This window comes from Bactrocera dorsalis, chromosome 6, assembly GCF_023373825.1.
Source record: "Bactrocera dorsalis isolate Fly_Bdor chromosome 6, ASM2337382v1, whole genome shotgun sequence".
Taxonomy (NCBI): Eukaryota; Metazoa; Arthropoda; class Insecta; order Diptera; family Tephritidae; genus Bactrocera; species Bactrocera dorsalis.
This window is the reverse complement of record NC_064308.1, coordinates 27,863,231-27,890,733: the sequence shown is the minus strand read 5'-3', so window position 1 is coordinate 27,890,733 and position 27,503 is coordinate 27,863,231. Positions and strand designations below refer to the sequence as shown.

Sequence of the window (27,503 nt, the reverse complement as noted above, 5' to 3'; positions counted from 1 at the left end):
CAGCAGCACCTTCCCAATTAAGAGACCCGAAGTTCCAGGAACATGCCCTTAAATCGTAATCCTTAACACATTTGCAGGAGTTGTCATTAAAAGTGGGTCTCTCATTCCAGGCTATTTTCTTATTTTCCTTGGTAGTGAATTTTTTTACGTGGCGGGTCCCAAACCCAGGGCACAACCCTGTGGAGGGGTTGTTTCGCCTTCTCACTTTAGCTCGCTTTCAGACGGATGTTTCTGCCTACCCAGAGGATACTTAATCGAAGACCGAAAATCGAAAGCTGCATGAACCATATGTAAACGAATCGTTTTTGGTCAATCCCAAGAGAGTGGCAATCAGAGAACTATCCTCACGAGCGTGAACTTGTATAGATTGCTGCATACTACCGAGTTGATAACTATCGATGTAATAAAAGATCTGTCGAGTAAGCGACGATAACAAACGCTTGGCTGTATTTCTAAGCTAATTGAAGCTGTCATTAGCAGAAAACTAGAAAACATAGTTGAAGAAAATGGTCTCATACCGACTCACCAATTTGAGTTAAGATTTCAGCATTTCAAAATCTTCCGGGCGTTCGATGGAGTGTAGTACCATGGATTATTACATAAATTAAGATGCTACCTGCCGCAGAATCTAACTGATATACTTGCCTCTTACTTAAGCAACTGCTATTTCAGAATCCAGAAGGGAAAAGCATTTTCAACTCTACAACCAATAAATAATGTGTACCTAAAGGAACTGTGTTAGGGCCATTCCTAAATATATTGAATGCTAGAAATATATCTACGCCGACAAACAGAACAATTTTCACATTTGCCTATGGCATCATTACGACCGGCTCTTCACGATTCTAGATGGCGTTCCGTTACAAAGTCCAAGAGAATTAGTCATCCTTTAGCATGCCTGCGCTTTACGAGAATTTATAGAATCTGTAGGCTCACTGACGACACCTCTTATATGTCTCATAGCGTGGGACCCCAAATGCTTAAAGCATAGCCTTGCCAATGCACGACACGTGTGCAAAAGATGCTCCATTGTTTCCTTATCATAATTTTCCTACAGCCCCTTCTATCGAGTGTCAGTATGAACATTATATATTTCCGATTTACCATTTTACACATGACTTCTGCAGTTTGGCCCCCAGGTGGATCGTTACATTGCGTTTTCATTTTCTTTGCTTTGTTTTTGACCAGATCATCTTATGAGCAATGCATGGGTTTCTCAGTGTCAATCACGTTTTGGGTGACAGCAGGACACCACCCTTGGTAATCTCGTCTACCATCTCATTATGTTTGCTTATTCAAAGTATAATCGTATATCCCCCCACCAACTCCGTCCTCCATTTTCGAGCTATCCCTATAAATTTGTAATATGTTGCACAAAGCTATCATGCCTTCACCCCAACCATATATTTTATGTTTACTCTGAACCCTGTTTTCCAATTAAAAAGTGAGATCAAGTAGTCGATGCTTGCCAAACAGCTAATAATCGCCTCTGCGATGTATGGGTCCACCGTGCGGAGTGCCTCAGTAGATTCCCTTATTAATTTGAGCCTAGAGAACGTTCTATCCGAACGTCTAATAGTTATTTCGTAGGAACATTATTGAATGTTTCAGAAATATCCAGGAACACTCCAAGGGCGTATTCCTTATATTCTACAGCCTTTGCGATTTTAAATACTATTGTATAAAGTGCAGTTTCTACGGACTTGTATTTAATATATGCTTGTTGCACTTTGAACAAGCTTTTAGGAGGAGAAGCCGCCCTGATAAGTACATTCAATCTTTTCTCTAATGTTTTCAGAATGAAAGAAGTTAAGCTTATAGGCTTCTTTCAAATAGGTTGCGCTGTTTCTACCAGCCCTCCTTATAAAAACTACCCCAACCTCTCTTCATGAGCGTGGTACAACCCTTAAAAATCTCCTTTAGCCACGGCATGGATAGACAATGCGAATTTTGCAACCTGACTGGAATGATTTCATCCGCACTGGGAGAGTTTAAAGGATTGAATGAGCGGATTGCCCATTCTACATTATCTTCCGTAATGATGTACTCGAGAAACTGGACGGCATTATTTCCTTCATAGCTAGGACTAATCGCGGCGTTGGATCCAGGAAAGTGCACACTGACTCGGTCTTTTAATGAGTCTCCTCAGTTCACTTCCCACAACTCTTGCGAATCAAACGCAGCTGCTCTTTTGAATAATAGTTTTCTTTTCAAAATTTCTAATTCATATTAACTACACTAACAAAAGTTCTGCATATATTCATTCCCTTATATAAGCTCAGCTTGGCTTGACGCTGGAAGCCAACAAGTTAATTCCATCTTTTGGTCGAGATGAATTTTTTACTTCCCTGTAAATAAAACAATTCACGATTAAATGACAAAACGTTCTGAGTGATGTTATGCTAAAAAATGTCAAACTTTCCAATGCAAATGTCAGATTGCACCTGGCAATACTTAGTGTTGCCTAGTCCAGAAATATATATAGCAGCCTATGTACCCTTCACAATTCATTGCTATTCGCAACGCCTTACATAGTAGCACTTCAAAAATATATTTTTAACACCAAAAATGTTTAAATGAATAAAGATTCTTTTATGGAACTCAAATGCCGGATCAAACATAAAAATAAAAACGAAATTGTATACAACTCGGAAAATGATGACACATGCATGCTATCAGAGGCACATTTTACGTCATGAATCTAATTTAAAACAAGTAAGGAGGGGCTAAGTTAAACTATAATCGAACATTTCATAACCTTTCAAACTGCAAGGATTAAAACCAAGAAATTCCTTCAGACTTATTAGTTATATGGGGTCTATCGCAAGTTTTCACCCGGTTTTATTCATTCTACGCGCAAAGATTCATCTTTTTCAGTAAAATACATACATTCTCCTACTTTTATTTATGTAAATAACTTACTTATTGCCCGAAACCATTTTTGACACATACATAAAAAGGCAACTATAGGTACTGGGGTCCACATGTCAAATTTATGTTTGGCGATTTTAACGCTTCGTGAAGCGTTGGAAAATTCACCCTCTAAGGAGAAACCTCTGCAAATGTGTTGAGGTTAATCGACATCTCAGCGGCGCGAAACGTCGTTGTTTATAGTACTACATTCCAGCACAAAAAAAAATCATCAAGCTACTTCGCTGTCTCTGTATCGAAAAGTTCGAAATTAAATCGATTATGTTGCGACAGTTGGGCATGTATCCAGTACCCTTGACATGCGTACGCTTCGAGGATCTAGAAGAAAAGAAGAATTCAAAAGTCGAACAGACTTAACATTTAAACGGCTATACCTAAAAATGTATATAAATCTACCATCAAAGTCGCAAACTCGCCTCTGTTAAGCAATGCACTCCCGTCAACAAACACAGGCAAGCCTCATGGCACGGCATTTCACGCTCCTTACGTATGACATTGGTTTTAGGAAAGGTTGGAAGAACAGCTGGTACGATGAGTAATGTCGTGTCGCAGTGAAGAGAAAGTGGAAATATTTCCTTTGCAATGTTGCTATCGACCAAAACACGTGCGGGATGGGATAGATACCGATGAGAAGGCGAATCCGATTTCCCAATCGATGACGATGGAGCAGACGTTCCATTGCCCGACCATGAAGAAGTTCGAATAACAATTACCCGTTTAAAGGGAAACAAAGCAGCGGGGGCAGATGGATTGCCGGTCGAGCTATTCAAACACGGTGACGAAAAACTGATAAGGAGCATGCATCAGCTTCTTTGTAGAATATAGTTAGACGTAAGCGTACCCGACGATTGGAATTTAAGTGTGTTTTGCCCAATTTACATAAATGGAGATCCCACAATCTTCGCCAACTTCCGAGGGATAAGACTCCTCAACGTCGCATATAAGGTTCTATCGAGCGTATTGTGTGAAAGATTAAAGCCTATCGTCAACAAACTGATTGGACCTTATCAGTGAGGTTTTACATCTGGCAAATCAACAATTGACCATATATTCACCATGTGTCAAACCTTGGAATAGACCCGTGAAAAAAGAATTGACATGCACTACCTCTTCGACGGTTTTAAAAATCTTTTTGACAGCACGAAAAGGAGCTGCCTTTATGCAGCGATGTCTGAATTTGGTATCCCCGCAAAACTAATACGGCTGTGTAAACTGACGTTGAGCAACACGAAAAGTTCCGTCAGGATCGGGAAGGACCTCTCAGAGCCGTTCGATACCAAACGAGGTTTCAGACAAGGCGACTCCCTATCGTGCGAACTCTTCAATCTGCTGCTGGAGAAAATTATTCGAGCTGCAGAACTTAATCGACCAGGTACAATTTTCTATAAGAGTGTACAGCTGCTGGCGTATGCCGATGATATTGATATTGAACAAGGAAGCAACGCAAATGGGTCTGGCAGTGAACGAGGGCAAGACGAAATATCTCCTGTCATCAAACAAACAGTCATCGCACTCGCGACTTGGCTCTCACGTCACTGTTGACAGTCATAACTTTGAGGTTGTAGATAATTTCGTATATTTAGGAACCAGCATTAACACCACCAACAATGTCAGCCTGTAAATATAACGCAGGATCACTCTTGCCATCAGGTGCTACTTCGGACTGAGTAGGCAATTGAAAAGTAAAATCCTCTCTCGACGAACAAAAGCCAAACTTTATAAGTCGCTTCTAATTCCCGTCCTGCTATATGGTGCAGAGGCTTGGACGTTGACAACAACCGATGAGTCGACGTTGCTAGTTTTCGAGAGAAAAGTTATGCGAAAGATTTATGGTCCTTTGCGCGTTGGCCGCGACGAATATCGCATTCGATGGAACGATGAGCTGTACCAGATATACGACGACATTGACATAGTTCAGCGAATTAAAAGACAGCGGCTACGCTGGCTAGGTCATGTTGTCCGGATGGACGAAAACACTCCAGCTCTGAAAGTATTCGACGCAGTACCCGCCGCGGGAAGCAGAGGAAGAGGAAGACCTCCACTCCGTTGGAAGGACTAAGTGGAGAAGGACCTGGCCTCGCTTGGAATATCCAATTGGCGTCACGTAGCGAAGAAAATAAACGACTGGCGCGCTGTTGTTGACTCGGCTGTAATCGCGTAAGCGATGTCTACGCCAGTAAAGAAGATTGGGACAGCAACTCAGTATCAATTCGTCCAGTAGTTTTCATTCTTGTAACATAATTCGTCATAAATTCCCTGTGCTGTAAACTGTTCTCATACTCTATCAATAAGTTATTTATATGCTTCCAATCTTTATATCCATTAGGAGAACTTAAATTATGCCCATTACCAGTGGTGGTATTATACGTAAATAGACGGCAGCATTAGCAGTATACAGATTTCTTTGCTGGTGAATAAAGGAGCCATTTTCTTTGTAAAGACTCACCATTCGTCAATTTACGACGAAAAATCTTTTTAGTTAAGTATTTAGTTTTCGTTTTACCCTTTGAATCTGGAAAACAGGATCAGGAGACGCAGATACATTCTCTAAGCTTGCAGTTATTAATTCACAGTGGCTTGAAGTCGATAGTTCAGCATCTAATGCATGTTTGTCATTTTCGTCATATGTAGCCTCTTTTTCCTGGTGACATTCAGAGGTACTTTTGTCTTGCGGTGATGAGAATGAATGATTTATTTCTTCAACCGTTTCTTCAACCGTAAAACAAGAAGTGAGCTTTGGAAGTTTTTCCGTTATTTCTTTTTGAGCTGTAACTTTTTTTCTTTTTTGTGAACCACTTAAATATGTTCTTTTCGACATAATGAAATAACGTTTAAACGAACAAATCAAAACTTCTGTCTATTTAACTCAATTTTAAATATCAAACCTAATAATCTAGTGTTTATTGATCTCAGTATCTAACGAAACAAAATAACGCCACTCACTCACTCCTATCAGACTGATAGTTGGGAGGACCCCCGAATGATGTATTATCATTCCTCCAACCATAGACAATGTCGACATTTATGTTAGGCCTTGTTTACACGGTGCAGCTTGATTTTAGAATCGGAGTGATTGCGTGAGTGATCGCTAGATGGTGTACTTAGTAAATTAGGTAGGATGCGTTCCGAAATATACCCTCTGATAAGATTACTGATTTGTGAAAAAAGTGTAATATGCCCGACAAATATGTGTGAGAGAAATTGTCGGTTCTTCGGGGCCCCTTGAGAATGGAGGCCCTGGGCACGGGCCCCGTGTGCCCTTATGATGAAGACGGTAATGTTTATACCTAGTACTTCCGCATGGAAGAGGTTGGCTGAGTTTGGTAAGCGAATAGAAATAGAGGTTTCGAGATCATTGGGTTATACTCCCGAGCGCACACCGCAGTACCCATTGGTGTAAATAGAGGTAGTATCCCTTCCCCTACTGCACCTCTTCTCCATTCGCGTCTAAAAGGAATTCTCTCCGGCTTCAACCTCGTAATTCCATACTTCTAATAACAGAACTTGCTGCCACTTTCGGAGTATACACATCTATGTGCAGCTGATGTAAGAGTATATTGAACGCATCCGTCGGAGAGCACTTGACAACACCGGTAACTCCTGCACGGGCTGCTTTATATTTAGTTTCCTGATATTGCATTACTTGCTTAATGCTAGCCACCAAACTAGTGCTCCAAAATTTAGAATTGGTATAATAACGGCCGAATACATCCACATGACTATATTTGGTTTAAGGCCCCCTTCCTATTTAGTTTGGTATCGATTTTAACGTCTAAGCTTTTTGCTGTAAGGGCAGAGGAATTTTGTACTTCTTTTTTTAGTCGAGAAAAGCATCAGTTCTGTTTTACTGGGGTTAATACCTAGTCCGTTATTCACGGCCCATAGGTGTAACCTTCGAGAGGGCACTTCTCACTGATTGTGGAAGGAAACATTCCTCATAGCATCAACACTATTTGGTTAGGGTATGCTATTGCTTTCACTCCTCCGCCATTTAGCGGGAGTGCCTCTGCTTACATATCTTGTTCGTGTCGTTTAATGCTATAACCTTTTGTTTATAAGCATCAATCGTGTCCATCTACACACCATGTTGTCTATGTCGCCATGTGTCAGAGAATCAATTAAGGTTTCAATCCTAGAGGATATCTTAAGCACGATTATTAATTCTCTGTACAAGTATACTAGTATATCTAGAACCTACAGCATAAGCAGGTGAAGCTTATAGGTCTTAAATCTTTTGCATTATCGTGTGTTTTTCTAACCGGTTTTGGTAGGAACAACACTTCGACTATTTTTCAGCTTTTCCGTATATAGGATAGGTTGAACCCTGGCCTTGTATATCTTTTCCAATCTAGGAACCACTGACTCCTTTTTCCTTTGCATCATTATGGGAAGCCACTTTAAATGGCAAAAAATTATTTACAGTGTTTGTCCGGAAAATAATAGGACTGAGTCGATTTAAAAAAAATGTATTGAACCAATCGTTACAATTCTTTAAAAACTTTCAAAATAGGATCTTCCTGCGTCGATGCAACGACTGTTAGGTAGCTGTTCACAAGAAAGGCAGTGTGATCCGGGGCGTTGCGGTGGTGCAACTTCTATTCTTCTGATTCTCTTGAGAGCTTCCACGTAAAACTTGGCGTTTACCGTTTGTCCAGGAGGAACAAATTCATGGTGGACGATGCCTTTGATGTCAAAAAAGGCAATAAGCATCGTTTTCACTTTGGATTTGCTCATTCTTTCCTTTTTTGGGCGAGACGACGCCGGCGTGTGCCACTCGAAAGATTGCCCCTTTGTCTCGGGAATCATACTCATCTGGGTAAGCCTGCTTGATCATATAAAACGTCTCTGTCGCAGATTTACCGAGTTTCACACAGAATTTAATCGCGTACCTCGGCTCTAATGAACGCCGCATTTTCGACTGCACCACTCACAGAAACAGGTGTCGCGAATATGTTTGTCTTGACTCTCCAGGTGCTCTTGCGCAGTGCTGATTTTATTATGGCATTTTTTCGCGAATGTTGAAGAGTATTCAGGAATTATCCGGCATAGATGGTTTCGCGGACACTCTCCAGTCCACTCAACGCCAAAATTATCCGTTTCAATTCCAGCACTTTTCAAGTGCTGTAAATTAATTTGTACGCATCAAAGCTTAAAACATTTTCCTACACTTAGGTTCACATACTCGGTATATGGGGTCTTGAACAGTTATGTTCCTATTTTGACAATTTTTAGACCAAAGATGTACACAGTGACATAATCATCATATAAATTGATTCTTTACGGAAAATACCGTATTACCTGAAGGAAAAACTGCGAATAAGAAGGATGAAGAAAAACAAGAGCCTACCGATGAAGAGTGCCGTATTAATATGCCAAATATACACAATACAGCTCAGCAAACACTGTTTTTGTTGCCCTGAATCTCTTATCAAATTTCGATGGTTTCAAGCGTCCAGATTACGAATTCCTTATTGAAAGTCTTGAATTTGCTTTTTGGTTTGCATTTCTTATACATATATTTATCAATAAAACGCTTAGTATTTAGTTAGTAATAATATTTATTTTTCCCGTCATGACAAGAGTTATTTCGGCATACAACCTTCATATGATACCCACTCTCGGGCTCATTACCGAAAATATGCGAAAAATTATATCGAAGACTTAAAGATCAAATAAAAATCAATCATGGAGATACCTCAACCTACAGTCTACCAAGTGTCCAGGTTTAGTCAACTTACGTTTGTGCGTTTTAAAAAAATATTCGCATGTGCTCAGAATGCCGCCAAATTGTATACGTCATCAATCAAATAAGCATAAAGCATTTTGTTAAAGCATTGGATGTGGAAGGATATTGTGCATGGAAATTTTTACTATTTGTTGGTTCCCAAATGTAAAATTCATAAAAGATACAAAATTTATCAAAAAAGAACTGTTCCGGAAAGTAATGCTTTAAAACGTTTAGTGTTCATAGTCAAAATTGTCCTAAGGTAACTTTATGGTTTTGCATTTAATTACGAAGAAATTTTGGAAAATATGCTGACAAACTCATATAAACATGAAGACAAATAGCCAGACAGACATTGCGAAAGCAACTTATTTTCAGCATGTAAATACAATTACGAACGATATTATACTGGAATTAAACTCCTGCTTTCTGAGAGTACTCGTCAGAAATTCCGTATAAGGGAAATGTGGGACTGCATTTTTTTTTTTTGCATTTTGCAAACGAAACCATTGCTTTTCGAAAAAGGCAAAAGAATAGCTCGTACCATGAAAGGATAAAAACAGACTGCCTATCTCGACGTCAAAATCGACCACAACATGTGCGGGATGGGATAGATAACGAGATATAAATAGGAAAGCGCGACGGACTTGCAGACAGAAAAAGATAGAAGCCGAAATGCAAAAGTATGAAGAGCTTGAAAAGCTGATCGACAGGGGTAATGCTGGAAAATTCGAGGAAAAGATGCGACTAACAGAAGGTTTCAAGACTCTTGTAGAACCCGTAAAGGTGATCTAGTGACTGAACCCCAGAGCATATTATAATTATGGAGGGGAAACTTCCCCAGCATGAATGGCAGTGAAAGTATAACGCCAGGAGAAGGCGAACCCGATTCCCCAATAGATGACGATGGAGCAGACGTTCCATTACCTAACCATGAAGAAGTTCGAATAGCAATAACTCGTCTGAAAAATAACAAATCGGCGGTGGCAGATGGATTGCCGGTCAATTCAAACACGCCGGCGGAGAAGTGATAAGGAGAATGCATCATCTCCAAGCCGTTCGATACGACTTCTTCAACCTTCTGCATGAGAAAATAATTGGAGCAGCAGAACTTAACAGAGAAGGTACCATCTTCTCTAAGAGTGTACAGCTGCTGGCGTACGCCAATGATATTGATATCATTATCCTCAACAACTGCACCGTTCGTTCTGCTTTCTCCAGAATGGTTTAATAAGCGAAGCAAATGGGTCTGGTAGTGAAATAGGGTAAGACAAAATATCCCCCGTAAACAAAGAATTGTCGCACATGCGACTATGCTCCCATCTCTATTGACAGTCATAACATCAAAGTCGTAGATACTTTCGTATATCTTGGAATCAATATTGACAAAAACAACAACTTCAGCCTCGCAATCCAACGCAGAATAACACTTGCCAACAGGTGCTTCTTCGGACTGTGCAGGCAATTGAGAAGTAAAGTCTTCTCTCGACGAACATAGGCTAAACTCTATATGTCACTCATTATTCCCATTCTGGTATAAGGTGCATGGACGATGACAACGTCTGATGAGTCAACATTACGATTTTTCGAGAGAAAGGTTCTACGAAAGATTTATGGTCCTTTATGCGTTGGTCACGGCGAATATCGCATGCGATGGAGCGATGAGCTGTATGAGATATACGACGATATTGACATAGTTTAGCGAATTAAAAGACAGCGGCCACGCTGGCTAGGTCATGTTGTCCGAATGGACGAAAACACTTCCATCTCTGAAAGTATTCGACACAAAGAGAAAGACTTCTACTCCGTTGGAAAACCAGGTGGAGAAGGACCTGTCGTCGCTTGGAATTGGAATCACATTGCGAAAAGAAGAAACGACTGGCACGCCGTTGCTAACTTTGCCATAACTGCGGAAGATGTATCTACGCCAGTAAAAAAGAAGAACAAATAAAAACATAGCTCGATTAAATCAGCTTCGAACCATGGATGAAAAGTAAATGAAATAAATACGTTAAAATACGAAATCAAACTTCGAACGATTTTTGTATTACTTACTTTTGGTGGGTTCTTCATGAAAAACATTACATTTGCGTAATATAAAAAAAGGCGGCTTCCTTTTGTGCAACTTCTTCAATCTACTCTAGGAGATAGTTAATCGAGCTGCAGGACTAAATAGATAGGTATGATATTAAAATCATTGACCTGAACAACCGCGCCGTTAGATCTGCTTTCTCCAGATTGATTAAGGAAGGGAAGCAAATACGACGGTATATATTCAGTTCACTGAATTAAAAGATAGCGGCTAGCTGGCTAGCACGTGTCATCCAAATGGACGAAAACAGTTCAGCTCTAAGAATATTCGACAAAGGGAAAGAAAGAAGAAGACCTCCACCTCGTTAGAAAGACCAGGTGGAAAAGGACCAGGACCGCTTGGAGTTCAAACAGCAAATCTGGTACAGGAAAGACAATGATGGATTGGATGGGAAGCGTAGTGTCGTTCCAGAAACTAATTCGGCCGGTAATGCTCCAATATCTGGTCGGAAGGAGCAGCATAATCTCAAAAATATTGTAAGAATGTGAGAGGTTTATGGTCTGTGTAGACGTGGCTTTCTCGTCCTTTAGCATAAAGTCATGTTAAATAATGGTGCTTAATGTTGAGGAGGACTCTTCACAAAAATCTGTAGAAATTTACCATGGCGAAAAACAGTTTCATATCTTTCGCAGAAGTTGGCAGTTTAAGATCTGTGATAGTCTTGACACAATTTGGTCATGGCTGACATTATACAAGAAAGTCGAGTATTCTGAGTACCGACTTCGCGATGTTTATGCTCATATTTCTTTTTTTTTTTTTATAGTAGGAGGAAGCATCGAAAGCCGGAGTGCGGGACTTTAATCCGCTAAACCTAACCTACTCCCACCTTATGTCTCTCCCACGGGACCACTGGACAAAGTATTACTTCATGGGAGAGAAGAAGACGTTTAAGTCTCCTCTATTGCACGGACTGACTGACGCCGAATCTGTTCTAATTGTCTCAATTTTGTCATAATTTGATTTGCCGCTTCACTGACAGCTTTCCACTTTACAGAGGACTCGCACATAAGTGCTGTCAAATTTTCCACCGTGATACTACCTCCAAGAGTGGTTTTCAGCTTTTCCCTTATGCTTGAAAACCGAGGGCAATAAAAGAACACGTGTTCAGTGTCTTTTCTACACTCTGAACACGTCGGACAGTATGGACTAAAGTCATGCCTATATTTGAAAAGATAGCTTCTGCAGCAACCATGCCCACTGAGTATTTGGGTAAGATGGAAATCCAGATCCCCATGTTGTCTACCTATCCACGAGTGTATGTCCGAAATCAGTCGGTAGGTCCACCGTCCTTTGCATGAAGTTTGCCACCGTTGCTGCCACATTGCAATGCTTTTATTTCTCTCTTCTCTTTTTGCTGTGGTAGACGTCTCTGATAAATTATATATTCGCGCGAATTCGTCTCCCTGGATGTCAATCGGTGCCATACTGGCTAATACCTCGGCGGCGTCACTTGAAATAGTTCGGAAAGCACTTATGACTCGTATTGCTGAAAGCCTATGCACTGTGTTAATTTGTCTACCATATGATTTTGTTTTTAGCGCCTGTATCCATATTGGAGCCGCATACAGGATCACTGAACTTATTGCCTTAGCTATTAAACATCGTCGGCTGGAACGCACACAGCCTTTATTAGCCATCATTCTAGATAACGCATTATATATTTTATTCGCTTTACGTGTCGCATTCTCCAAGTGTTCCTTGAACCTGAGCCTTGAGTCCACTATTACCCCAAGATACTTCAGCTGCGGCTGTGAAGTAATCTCACATTCTCCTATGGTTAACGATATGTTCTCTTCAATTTTCCTAGAGCTTATGAGCAAGACTTCTGTTTTCTACTCAGCCAGCTCTAGACTCATAGTAGTAAACCATCGGCGCAAGCCATTTATGCTATCATTGCATTTGACCCGGAGATCATCCAGATGTTTTGCTACAGCTACCACTATGAGGTCATCCGCATATGCGACTGTTTTCACATTTTTTGGTTGCGGTATTCTTAACACCCCGTCGTACATCAGGTTCCATAGCAGCGGGCCTAAAACCGAGCCTTGCGGTACTCCACTGGAGATAGTGTAGCTCTGAATGCCCTCGTCCGTCTCGAATAGCAATCTCCTATTTTGAAAGTAACTCATTATAATATTTATCAGATAATGAGGAGCGTGTATATCGTGCAGAGCTGTTATTATATTTGCCCATTTTGTGGAGTTGAACGCATTCTTCACATCCAGGGTTATTAGCGCGCAGTATTTTTTTGTGCCACCTTTCCATCTTTTTCCACTTATTGCCCATTTCGCAGTATCAACTACTTCCCTTAGTGCATCAATAGTGGACCTCTTTTCAATAAAGCCGTATTGTCTCTCTGATAATCCGCCGGCTTTTTGGATTGCTAACTCCAAGCGCTTTCTTACAATGCTTTCGTACACTTTTCCAATTGTGTCGAGCATGCAAAGAGGTCGATAAGATGAAGGTTCTTCTGGTGGCTTTTTTGGCTTTGGCAGTAGAACCAGACGCTGTATCTTCCACGGATCGGGGAACATCTCTTCGCATTGTACATGTTTACAAATAAACTGGGTCTAAGATTTATGGCTTCTTTAAGGGCTCTATTTGGTATACCATCTATTCCTGGCGCTTTGGAGTTTTTAATATTTTTCGCAATAGCCAGTAGTTCGTCTTCTGTGACTAATAGGGGTGGCTCCGTAGCTTCGTTTCGCTTAATATAAGAAATGGAGGCATGTGTCGGGAATAACGCTTCGACAACATTTTTCATAAACAATGCGTTGTTAGGTTGCTGCGACTTATTTTTGAATTTCGACATACAAATTTTGTATGCCGATCCCCAGGGGTCTATGTTTGCTTCTTCACATAGCTTTTCGAAACAGGATCTCTTACTACGGATAATGGCTGACTTCAGGAGCTTTTTTTGGCATTTAAATGCTTCTCTGAGGCTGAATTCGTTATCACTTCCCAGGTTACGCTGTAGGCGGCGTCTAGCTGAGTGACAGAGCTTCCTCAGCGTGGCAATTTCGTCGTTCCACCAGTATACCGGCTTGCGATTGTTATAGTATCTCGTCCTGCGCACAGCGGATACTAAGTGGGCTGCGTTTTCGCCTGATGCATTTGCCGTACTCCAGACGCTCTGGAAAACGTCGGTTTCAAATTCCTTTTGACGCCAACTTCGTTTTCGAGAGGTATTTCTCGGACAGCGTTCCGTTTCCTGAGAGAACGAAACTTCAGCGATTATCGCCATATGGTCACTATTTGTATACATATCTGACACCTTCAACTTAGTCGTTAGCGTCGTTAGCAAACATTAAGTCTATTATTGAACCTTTATTTCCCTTTTGAAAGGTATTTTGTGTGCCACTGTTTAAAATTGTAAGGTTTGTTTGACTCAAAAATTCTAGAATGAGGCGACCACGATGATTAGTAATTCTGCTACCCCAAGCAGTAGACCATGCGTTAAAATCTCCCGCTATTATTATTGGCGATTTGCTTCTGATTTCTAGAGATAACTCCAGGAGAAAATCTTCAAACTCGCTAATTGTTGCGCTAGGACGAGCATAACAGCTTAAAAAATAAATTCCTTCTATATTCGCCCATGTAAAGCCATTATGGGATTCGTTGGAACGTGATGTGAAGGCTTGACCTTTGCAGACCCATATTGCCGCCTTGCCACTTATATCTTTACTCCAAGTGCTTTCCGAACGTTGAGAGTATTGTTCGCTTAATAGGGCGCCATCTATGTTTTCATCCAGCACCGTCTGTTTTATAAGGTCTTGTGCTGCAGCGCAATGGTTCAGATTTAGTTGCAATATCTTCATTTTTTCGTTGTCTTCAACATATCTGCGTATTTAGGACAGATCGTACTTAAAACGGAGTGCTCTCCTTTGCATAGCATACAACATGGGGAATTTGTGCATGTCTTTGCCACGTGACCTGGGGTTCCGCGACGTATACAAAGGGAAGACCTATCAATGGGGCTGCAACATTTGTGCGCTATATGTCCTAGTTGGAAGCACCTAAAACAACGAGTAATAGGTGAAAATTCTCGGAGGCGGCATATAGACCACCCGATCTTTACTTTGCCACACTTGAGTAAAATTTTGGCATCCTCAGCTCGTAGGCATGTAAGAGCTATTTGTGTGCCACTTCGAGTTTTCCGCAAATTTTTTATATTTTGCTTCCCCAGGTTTTGGATCCCACACTCCTTTTGTAATGCCTCACAGATTTCTTCAGGGGTGGTTATCTCTTCCAAGTCTTTGCACATAATGGGGTATTATGAGTTTTTGGCTGTATTACGGCCATCTCACCAATAAATCCTTCTAGGGTGCTTTCGAACGTGTCGGCTCTCTTTTCTGCTTGATTTTTTAGTTCGATTACCAGGTCTCCTTTTTCTAATATACCTCACGTTTGAGCCCAGTTCTTCAAGGCCTCTGTCGCATTTTATTTTTTTCAGAATATCCGCATACGAGGCTCCCTCCTTTTTTGTTAAGATTACAGCGTCTGGTTTCGATCTGATTCTCTTCTAGATCGGTTTCTTCCTTCTGACAACGTCTGTCCATTTTTCGACTGCGGGCTTGTCACCCAAACTGTCTTTGTGCATGTATTCCGTGACCTCACTATGTGTTGCTTGCACTTTTTGATTCATGTTTTTGGGCTTCTTCGTTGGTGGCAAATATCCCAATATCTCGCGTGGTCTCTTTAGAGCATTTTTTTCACTTTGAATAGGGGATACCTGCGACGCTTTCCCTACCATAATTATTTTCGACGGCTTCTCTTGCTTTTCTGCATTATTATACAAGCTTGTGATACAGCTTACAAGATCACGCATAGCTTGATTTATATGTCTCTGACCGGACATCATACTTTCGAGCTTTCTAATTTTCTACCCAGTTTGCAGAAAATATTGGGATTTTCTCCATTGTTAAGCTCCTCAGATTTGCCACCTTTGCCTGCTTTTTCGGCATTTTGGCTGATCCAGCAGCGGTGGGTTCTTCCGGTTTGCCTTTTGAAGGCGTTCTCAAGATTTTGGAGTTCCTCCGAAAAGGATTCTCTGGCGTACATCCCAAACTGTTCTCAGAGGCCATGGCTCTGCCAGAGAATAGTTGGGAACACCTGTCAGTGGGTACGTTCAGTCTTTGCCCTAACAAACCTTACATATATTTTAATGGTTGGCAATGCCGTAACCAAAGCAAAACGAAGAAAGGAGAAAAAGGAGAAACAAAACAAAAAACAGCTGACAGACTAAATCAAAACGGCAAAAAAGAATTGAGTGCACGTTTTGATTCGCTGTTACCTGGGGAAATTCCTATTTAGTTTTTATTTTGTTTTATATAAATTTGAAAAAGGGGCAGGTAAGTGCCAAATAAATTCTATTGAAAAGATTTTTTGTACTTATCTAATTCTGTGATTAGCCTCCAATCAGATTAAAAGTGCAGTTCCAGTCTCCCGGTAAGTCCTATACAAAAACAAGTGTGCTATTACTTTAAATGACCACTAATTTTTGCAGATATCCTAGACCACTAAGAAACACGTCTACTTTCACTCACTGTAAACACACATATTTATGCTCATATTGTATTCCGGCAAATGTTGAAATACTTTTCGCAGATCTTTACGGTGCTCCGTCGAGGTAGAGATGCAGATGTTATCCAGGTAGACTAAAGACTTTATTGATGACCCTTTAGAATGTCTGCGCCCGTTGCGTAATCCAAGGGTCATGTGAGTGCACTCGTAGAGTCCAAAAGAGGTTATGATGTCCGTTTTGCATACATTTCCTTCGTGTACAGGGCTTGTCCGGAAAGCAATATCACTGATTTTCTACCGCCCAGACTGTACTTTGCAGCGTGCGCGCACCGACTGTATTTGGTTGAGGGCGTTTCTAGCTAACGGACGAGCGGCTGGTCAGTTGTCTCCGAGCACCTGGAGAGTCCGGACAGACATTTTCGCGCTATGTATTTCTGTGAGTGGTGAAAGTCGAAAATGCAGCGTTCGTTAGAGTAGAGGTGCGTGGTTAAATTCTATGTGAAACTCGGTAAATCTGCAACGGAGACGTTTGATACCCAGATTTACCCAAATGTTTCTTTAGCAAGAAGTGGTGCGCTTTGGTGACACCAGGGCGTTTTGAAGGGCTGGAAAGGAGATCTGCGACTTCGACCAACACCGACAATGTACTCGTGTGCGCAAAGTTTTGAACTCAGAGCGTCGACTATGTACGGAAGTGTACCAAGAAAATTTGAACATCTTTGAAAGTGTCCCCCAATTTTTGAAAAACGTAATTATAGGTGACGAGACATGGATCTTTAAGTATGATCCCGAGACAAAGAGGCAATCTTTTGAGTGGCACACGCCGGCAGAGAGGATCCAAGCAGCATACATCTCTGCTTTCAAGGCTATTCCGGAGAATGTCTTCCATGACGCCTTCAATGCTTGGAAATAGCCCTGGCAGCACTGCATCGACTCAGAAGGAGCTTATTGTGAAAGAATTGTAACGATGGGTTAAATAAAATTTCTTAAATCGACTCAGTCCTATAACTTTCCGGACAAACCCTTTATATGGATTTGGTGAAAACTTTTCTGTTAGTTGATTTTGAAAAAATAGTTTTGCCTGATATTATGTGCGGAAAGTCATGGAGTAACGGAAGTGGATAGCTGCCCGGTACTGTAACAGCATTCAAGGCAAGGTAGTCATCACACGGTCTACAAGAGCCATCTGCTTTGCACACTCCGGCTCGCCCAGTCGCTACTAGATAGCCAGCATATGCCAAGTTTCACTAAAAGTTCGAATTCAGCACGTGGTGCAGCAAGCTTTTCAGGTGATAACGTTCTTGGTCTGCTAAATACGTGTCGTCCGAACGTAATGATCCGGTGAATAACTGTAGATTTTGTTGGTCTTTCTAGAGGAAGTTGACGAGATATGTCCAAAAAGTAAACAAAATATTCAAAAATGGCATATTTATGGTGATGGTTGAAATACTTGGCATATTGATTGATTTTATTGAGCACATTGTTTTTAAATCGTTGCGGTGGTCAAACAGCCGAATTTCGCGCTGTACCAGCATATTTCGTTGGAGCTTTTGTGCGAGTTGCGAATACCTGTCGGGATCCTAGATCTACATAGATCTAGTACTTGGTCGAGTCAATGCCTTAACTCTGCTATTTCGGCTCTCAGATCCCTGCCGGTAAATTGTTGTAAGCTGCACAATTCGCTGCAGTCTCATTGAATTGGTGAAAATTTATTTTTTTACTTTGGAGAATACTGTTAGGATAAGCACTTATTCATTTCAAAAATTATGTGAAAGTACTACACTTATGAGGAGTAATTTTTGTAGAGGTACTATTTTTAAACCACCGCGAGCTTTTTAGTGAAAAATATTGTATTTATTTTGTAAACAGATAATATGGACAAGTGACGAAAACACCTGATTTATGAGGAAATCAGGGATTTTTGACGAATTTGAAGAATTAAGATTGAATTGTGCTGAAATCCCCTCCGACTTAGAATCAATTCAGGACGATATCGAAGATTCTGCTCATTCAATGCATTTGATTCCGACAAGGAAATACCATTGTCCAATTTATTTCTTCAAGCTGCTTTATAAGACAGTAATTTTGATGTTAAAAATATGAAGCCACCCGGTTGGAATATTATTTTCTACTTTTTGGATAGTCAATTTTTATATTTTGTATGTATGCCTTTTCAAAAAATGTTCGTTTTGTTTTTTAATTTTTATACTAAATTAAATAAATTTGATTGCAACGAAAAAAATAATTTTTTTCTTGTCGCTCAAGGGGTAGAAAATTTCTGAAGTCCTTGCCACTCAAAGAATTAACCAAGTTGTTACATATTGACCGATACTTTCGGTCAAAAGACAACTATAGGCACTGGGCCCGCATATTCGGTACCTATGGGTTTCAACAGTTTTAGTTGGATTTTGGAGTTTAATGTGGCATACTTTAAAGGAATTATTGGGAAAATTTTTATCCCGTTATATTAATTACTTGTTGATACACTGGATAGTAAAAGAATCAAATGGAATTTAAAACTGTGTTATATGGGAAGTGGGCCGATTACACCCATTTTCGCACTGCGACATAGGAACATGAGAAGAATGTCACATACTAAATTTAGTCGAAATCGGTCGGTCGGGTCCTGAAATATGCTATTTCACCCTAAAGTGGGCGTAGCCAGGCCCATCGTTAAATTTTCACAGCCATCTCATACCATAACGGCTATAAAATTTAGAGTATCTGGGATATAAAGAAACTTTTTCAAAATATGTTTGGCTCTTAACCAATTGAAGAAGAGCCGAGTACTCCCTTTGGAAAAGCTGTAAATGATTACAAGCTACTAAAACTTAGTGCTAGAGACAATTTAAGAACGTGGGAGTAATTTCTGATTATTTAGCCAACCTATTCCCCCATATAAAACATATTTGATTATCCTACTGTTGCCAGTCAAGAAAGCGAAGAAATCAGAAGTTTCACATGCAATGAGCTGAGTGTGAAAATCAAAACCCTGAAAAACAAAAACTCCCCGGTTACAACCTGGTTACTACCGGTTCCAAATCAGCTTCCTGCAACAAGTATTGTGAAAATTACTAACATAATTAACGCGCCTTTTCATCTTAAATACTTTCCAACTTATTGGAAAATTGCTTAAGTTATCATGATTGAAAAGGTTATGATGTATCCACTTACAGGCCCATATTGCTTCTACTGAAATTGTCAAAAATTAAAAAAAAAATATAATAAAACGTCGCAATAATATCAAAACGAAAAACTATAATTCCAACACACCAATTTAGGTTTTGAGCTATCCATTGTGCAATTAATCAAATCCACAAATTACACGTAGTTATTACAAAACCTTTTGAAGAAATTATGTTCTATCGTGTTTTTGGATGTTACAAAGACGTTCGATAGAGTTCGCCATAGATGTCTGCTTTCGAAATTGAAACTGATTTTACCGAATTAGCATCATGATATCGTAAAATCATATTAATCACATCGCCACTTTAGCGTTAAACAAGGAGATGAATATTCTATTCTTAAGGAAATATAAGGAGGAGTTCCACAAAAGAGTGTGTTGGACCCTCTTTATATTCTATTCACGCACGACCTGGAAGTTGAATTACAAAACAGCCACATTTCTAGTTACTACCTTGTTGTTTAGTGTACTTAGTAGTGAGTACGAATCAACTACTAATCTCCAAAAAGCAGTGGCAAATAAAACTCTACGAAGCTAAGTCTATACACTTTGTTTTCACATGCAATAAGATTTTCATAAACGGTGTACGAACACCGTCCTTCAACTCCGCTAAATACTTGTAAATGACATTTGACTGTAGCTAAGCTGGAAAGTTCTTGTAAAAACAAACGGAAAGATTTAGACATGCGACTTAAGGATATTAATTGGTCAATTGGTAACAAATCAGTGCTAACCATCAAAAAACCGGTATGAAGCTATGTTGCACAATTCTGATGATGTGCTAACGCAAATTATAAGAAAGTCATCCTACAATTCCAAAACTTAATGTTAAGACTAATTGCCTAAGGGCCTTGGCGCTGATATAGGATATAATCTAGCCGTAAACTCGAATACAGCAGTACTCAGGCGTAAACTCGTAAATATTATGTAAAAATTGCAGCAGCACATAAAACAGTGTTGCTAAACCAATATAACAAAGAAGCAGCCATGTTAACTTCTAGAAGGGAACCACCGAAGCAACTCAAATACTCAATACCCAGCGAGAGTTTGCAACTGTCTAAGAACCTACATATTGTATGTATGTATATGTTACAATGTTGGTAGAGAGGATAATTCATTTGTGTGATTCTTCATACTGCCTTAACTAACCTGTAAACGATGTGTGATTAATGTGTTCCTGAATTTCGACAAGGTATGGTGCCAAGCGTATTGGAACCATCTCAGGTTTGAACAAGCTATTTTTAAGACATATTTTTTGTGTAAACGAACAGTGAGTGCAGTTGCCTCTAGTTTTTGCCTACATCTTTACTAAACAATGGGATAGTCACCTCGCCTGCCTATTTTGCGAGTGTGTTAATATATGCATATAAAAGCATAAATCCATATAAGTGTTTGCATATTTGTACATAAGTATATATATATATATGCATATACTGAACATATATATACATATATACAAATATACACACTTTTATACATTGTTGCATACATATACCTACATATGAGATGTGTATGGTGAAGAATAATTAGTCGGATAGAAGCTGAATATTTAAATAAGGGCATGCGCGTAAACCTTTCACATTTTCTCATACTTCCTCGCATTATATCTCTTGTCTTTCTATGAAGTGCGCCTGTCCGGGAGCAATGTGTTTTTCGGAATTCCCTTTTCCCACATTAAGTGCTCTCTTGGCCCATACGTTTTAGCACGTTTTAAACGAAATCAACATTTTAGGCTTCGGAGTTTTGTGAGTCGGCTAAAAGGCGAAGAATAGTAATTGGTAACCAACCGACACAGGAGTATATCAAATCGAACATTTTAGTGTTTGATTCGCTGGCTCTCCTAACGGAAGAACAATCAACAAGCGTAACTAAGTAGAGTACGAGAACTCCTACAAACCATCGACGTGGTCGCTCTTAATACGCACTTATACCGTATTGAAAAATCTAATTCAGTGATTTAAGATAATTTATTCTAAAGAAGGTGAAAATTCTTATCTGGACAAAATTTTATTAACTTATTTAAAACAAGTGGCAAATATAAAAGTTTGTAAAATTAATATTACAATTGTTAACTAAATAAACGTAAGAAACAGTTATTAATCCAGAAAAGTTATTAAGCATATATAAGTATCTCCTTACATTGCCTTATATCTTAAATACATTTACATAGGTTCCAACTTACCAATCAAATATGTGATTATTCGGATTTTCAAATTACTGCAGCTTTCACAAACTATATTAAATATTAAGTGCGATGAAGTTTGAGTGAAAACTGCTCCAAATATTGACCGAATTTGAGAAGTAATGGAACTTTTAAAATAAATAAGAAATTATTGACGTTTCGAGTCTATAAAGGTAATATGTAGAAATAAGCGAATGAGTATAATTGAATGAGTAAGTTGAAAAACAAATGCATAAGAAAATATGGAAGTCTTCACAAATAAAATTGAGTGATTAAAAAAAGCAAAAGATATACTAGATAACAAATAGCACACCTTTTAAAGAGGTTGATTCCATTTTTATTAGTATATGGGTATTATAGAATCCTTTTATGCATTTTTTTTTAATTTTATGCATTTCTTATGTATTTGAATCACTACAACGTAATATACATAAGTATATGTATATGATTTCCTATAAAATTTTTCGCAAATTTCCCAGCAACTTCATATTTATCAGTCTATATATGCGTTATTTATTAATAAACGCAGAAAATGCAATTAGAAAGCCTTTTAAAATATAGATGAAAAAGAAAACAAGCACACACAATAAATTAAGGCCAAAATGAACAAAATGAAAAGTTTTCACTGTTTACTATACTATACATATACATATGTACATAAGCTTTATTCAGCCGTGCCCAACTCTACTGGGAAAAGTGAGCCATAAAACTGTATTTTGTTTAATATGGTTTGACAAAATTATTTTAGTGTTTCTGAATAGAATTCTGTTTTGTGACATATATCACAATTACATTCAATATATTAAATATATGTACATATATAACCCATGCGCATTGCATGGACATTATACTGTATGTACATGCAACAGTTGTTGTCTATTGATTTTTTCCTATTTTTTGCCTAATTGCTTGGACTGATACTTACCCCAGTAAGCATAACTATATAAACCTATTGATGGTTTTCCCGTGATATACAATACACTGGCTATCATTCGTAGTGCTTGCATGGGCGACATACACACATATGTATATATGTACTTATATTCTATGTATATGAATAGAACAAAACTAACTCGATAAATAGTGAAGTATCTTAAGCGATTAGCTGAACACGGTGTGGGCTCTATGTGTACGTGTCTGTATAACGGTTCACATATTGATTGTTTGTTACGAAAAACGAAAAAAATATACTACAATTGTTATTAACATTAATTGGACAGTAAATACACGTTATACTTATCATCGGTACATTATATACAGTCGCCCATTAAAATATACACACCCCTTTTGAGCTATCTATTCCCAATAGAAAAATATATACCAAATGAACTCTATTTAAGAGAAAAAAAGAAGTTATTTTAGTTACTATTATTATTTAATTTTTTCGTATTATTAAGAGTCTTTTTTCAAAGCACAGAAAAGTCTACATACCACAATTCTAAAATGTGGATAAAATGCAACCCTATATACCAGCTCCCTCAAGCATCCTTATTTCTAATTCAGCTAATTTCCTTAATATTGTCATTGTGTTATTTGTTAAACTTGGTAAAGAAATAAGTGTTGAAGTAACGGAAAGTATACAAAGCAATCCGTGGTGACACCTTAGCTTTTGCCACGGACAAAGCGTCAAATTTTGACAATAAACACGCGATATAATTACCATCGGTGCACTACATATAATTATTAAACTGACATAACATGTTGAACTTATAGCGGTTATGCCTGTGCGAAACAAAACACCACTCATCGAAAATCGCTTTATTGTTTTTCAAAATATTCTCAATTAAGATCTATGTGTAAACATAGTTTGCATTTGTTTGAACCAACTGTAGAAGTACTTTTGCCCCTCTGATCCCCAAACATGCCTTCTAAACGCATCAACAGCCTTTTTATGTGTCGAAAATTTTTAATTCTTAGTTTATATTTTAGGTGCCGAAATAAAAATAGCCATTTCTGGTGCCAAGTCAGGGCTATACGGTGGGTGATTCATCAAAGCGATGTAGTGAGTGCTTAAATTCTAATTGTTTCAGTCGTTATTGGTGATGAGCGGTATTTCACTACCGGTGATTTTTTCACTGTGATTGAAAAATCGCAAACCGCAACTGCGATCACATTTTATAAATAGCAGTTCGCTTCTATGAACTGCGATTGCGATCGCAGTTCGAAACTGTGATCGCAGTTCGAACCTGTGAATTGCGATCGCAGTTCGAAACTGTGATCACAGTTCGAACCTGTGAATTACGATCACAATAGCAAACAGCAGAAAAGTAACAACTTTCTTCAGGGTATTGTACATAAATATATATCGTATATGCTCGTAACTTATAATTTTTAATAATGGCAGGAAATGTATCAAGGAAAAGAAGTGAAGTATGGCAGATGTTTGAAGTGGTAGATGAAATGTAAGCAAAATGGAATTATGGAATATTTTAATTCGTTTTAATTAAATTTTTAATTTTACTTATTGTTAAAACCAAATATGAAAGCTTTTTGTGATGAAAACAAGAATTGTAACTAATTCATTTCAAAAAAAATTATGGAATAAAAAAATTACGGGGTTTTAATATTTTCCCAAAAGATATTAGGTCTTGAAAATATTAAAAGCGGGTATTCTAAACAAACACATTATCAACCACACTAGTGGTAATTCCTTCTAAGAAATGTGTGAAACCTTCATACCAACATACAAATGAACTATGCTATACGGTCTAAGTGTCAGGTAGCCGAATCGCTCCAACATTTGCGAAAATGTAGTGAAAAGAAAGGCGGAAAAACTTGACTCGAGTTACAGGAGCCAAAAGAGAATTTGCCGCCAATAACGACAAAATGTTTTCGTCGTTCCCACGACAGTCGGGTCTACGTAAGTGGAACAGATCAGGACTTTTATTCGGCCAAACAGTGTCAAATTGGCAGAATCTGCCGCTACAACAACAACAACGACGTTTTAACGTCGACTTAGTTGCGATCGCAATAGCAATATAAAATCACAGTGATTTAAAAATAGTAATCACTGAAATCACAGATATCGAAAAATCACCATTTCGCTCATCTCTAGTCGTTATGTGAGAGCTCGCATTGTCGTGGTAAAGTGTGATCCGTTTTCGGCGATAAGTTTGCTTGAAAGGTAATTGGCAAACAAATGGTTGTGTACCACACTTCCTGTTCTGCGTTGTTCTAGTGGAATAGTTGCGACATGTTTTGTTTGATTTACCTAGCTTATCTTGAAACACCCTCTGCTGACTTCTTCTTTCGGGCATGTGCTCGTAAGTCCACGATTCTTCACATGTTACGATGTCATTGAAGTGTTTCGAAAGATCACTATCGTAAATTTTTAACAATTATTTTAACCAATCGCAACGAACTTTTTTGAATGATGGACAAATTGTGTGGGAGGTGAAAACATTTTTTTACAGTCAAATGTTCATGCGAATTTATGCTGGTTCCACTAACGCCTATAGTTTCCGCAACAACAACTAATTTTAGAATTCACCATATCAACGGTAAACACTGGTTCTTGTAAGAGTTTTATTCCCAAACATTCTATTAAGTTTATCAACGCATTGTTGCTGAGTTAAACCACTTCGAAAGTTGTAAAACTAATCGAGCGATAATGTTCGTGATTTATATATGTAATTCCATTTTTTGGCTGAGATCAATATTTTCAGTTACTGTAAACAACACAAATAGTGCTATACAGTATGTATATTATCAATAATGGCTATTTTACGATGTATTTGGGAGTCGCCAGATCGCCACACCAGGATTGACAAGTCCCGAAATATAAAAAAGCAATTAACGTTTAAGTGTCATCAATCGTGTATGATGGTATTGTTTCATGTCTGTTCCTTGCATTAAATTATTTTAATACCTTCCCTACAAGACGGGTAATGCTTTCAGAGCTGCAGTGTTTTCGGTCATTCGTACGACATGACCTAGATACAGCTCATCGTTAAATCGAATGCGATATTTGCCGTGACCAACGCGCAAAGGACCATAAATCTTTCGTAGCACCTTTATCTCGAAAACTCGTAACCTCGACTCATCAGATACTGTCATCGTTCATGTCTCTGCGTGAGTGATGTAAGAATTTGGTTTTTGTTCGTCGAGAGAAGACTTTACTTCTCAATTGCCTACCTAGTCCTAAGTAGCACCTGTTGGCAAGAATTAATCTACGTTGGGTTTCGAGGCTGATATTATTGTTAGTGATAATGCTGGTTCCAAGATAGACGAAATTATCTACGACTTCGAAGTTATGACTGTCAATAGCGACGTGGGAGCCTAGTCGCATGTGCGACAGCTCTTCGTTTAATGACACGGGATATTTCGTCTTGCCCTCATTCCATACCAGACACATTTGCTTCGCTTCTTTAACCATTCTGGAGAAAGCAGAACGAACGGTGCAGTTGTTGAGGATAATGATATCAATATCATCGGCGTACGCCAGCAGCTGTACACTCTTAGATGGTACCTTCTCTGTTAAGTTCTGCTGCTCCAATTATTTTCTCCAGCAGAAGGTTGAAGGAGTCGTATCGAACGGCTTGGAGACGATGTATTCTCCTTATCACTTCTCCGCCGCCGTGTTTAAATAGCTTGACCGGCAATCCATCTGCCACCGCCGATTTGTTGTTTTTCACACGAGTAATTGCTATTCGAACTTCTTCATGGTCGGGTAATGGAACGTCTGCTCCATCGTCATCGATTGGGGAATCGGGTTCGCCTTCTCCTGGTGTTATACTTTCACTGTCATTCATGCTGGGGAAGTGTCCCCTGCATAATTATAACATGCTCTGGGGATCAGTCACTAGATCACCTCTAGGGGTTCTACAAGAGTATGCTCCGGTCTTGAAACCTTCTGTTAGTCGCCGCATCTTTTCGTAGAATTTTCGAGCATTACCCCTGTCGGCCAGTTTGTTAAGCTTTTCAGACTTTTGCATTTCGACCTCTCTCATTTTCTTTCTGCTAGTGCGTCGCGCTTCCCTTTTTAGATCTCGTTATCTATCCCATCCCGCACGTGTTGTGGTCTGTTTTCTCTCCCCTGCGGCACGGCACTCCTGAATCTTTTCTGGCCACTTTTACTTCTACACATGACTCCATCCTCCCGTTTTGCACATATATAAAGAAAATAATAAATAATTTCAGTAGTCTTTCCATTCAGCTGATTTAGTGTATAACTTTTACCACTAATTGCTTTGAAAAAAACTTCATATAATTGCCTGATTTTTTTTTGTCAACCCACTTAAAAACGAAATGTTAAATAATTGTGTGCACAATAGTGCATCAAAGTTCATTTATGTAATTATTGTTCCAGTTTTGCTCTTCAGTGTACATATGGATGTATTTCATTTAGAGATTTGCCAACACACGCTTAATTACAAAACACATTAAAATAGAGCATTGACAGATGCATCTTTTTTTACATGCAAATACAAGTAACCTTCGTCTGTGTAGAGAACGTGTATCAAAGAGAAGGTTCACGATGCAGACAACGTAAAAATATTTCTGTCCAACTAGCACAAGATGAGCATATTTTACCACAGCTAACTCGAAAGGAGAAATTTTAAAAATTATGCTCAGAAAAACGTATTGCTATTACAGACGGATTTGAGCTTTTTGCATATATTTTTTTACGATGCAATGCAATGTAAATCTTATACACATATTGAATTGAAATTCGTTTTGTGAATATCTATGATAGCTTTCATAATTGATTACATTTAAAATAATATAGTATTTCAAAATAATATTTGTAGTCAATGTGAAAATAAGACCTACTTGTTAAATATTTCCTTTTTTTGATAATATTATGCAATATACTTCTATATGCTATGTGTATACTATATATTACATAATATGTAACATACTACCA

The 27,503-nt window shown here is 38.8% G+C and overlaps 2 protein-coding genes across 23 annotated transcripts in view; one reads left to right on the top strand and one right to left on the bottom strand.

The window, feature by feature from the left end:
- The window catches only part of LOC105224889 (ankyrin-3), a 610,175-nt gene that overhangs the window by 421,286 nt on the left and 161,386 nt on the right, over positions 1-27,503 (bottom strand). The window lies entirely within an intron of this gene.
- Positions 21,126-27,503, top strand: part of LOC105233049 (calcium/calmodulin-dependent protein kinase type II alpha chain) — a 417,125-nt gene continuing 410,747 nt past the window's right edge. For 9 of the 22 annotated variants that reach the window (XM_049460546.1, XM_049460545.1, XM_049460538.1 and 6 more), the window contains exon 1: positions 21,129-21,810. The gene's annotated coding sequence lies outside the window, so the exon portion shown is untranslated. Of the gene's footprint in view, positions 21,811-27,503 lie in introns of all 22 variants that reach the window. The other 13 variants (XM_049460543.1, XM_049460552.1, XM_049460539.1 and 10 more) reach the window with 12 other exon arrangements.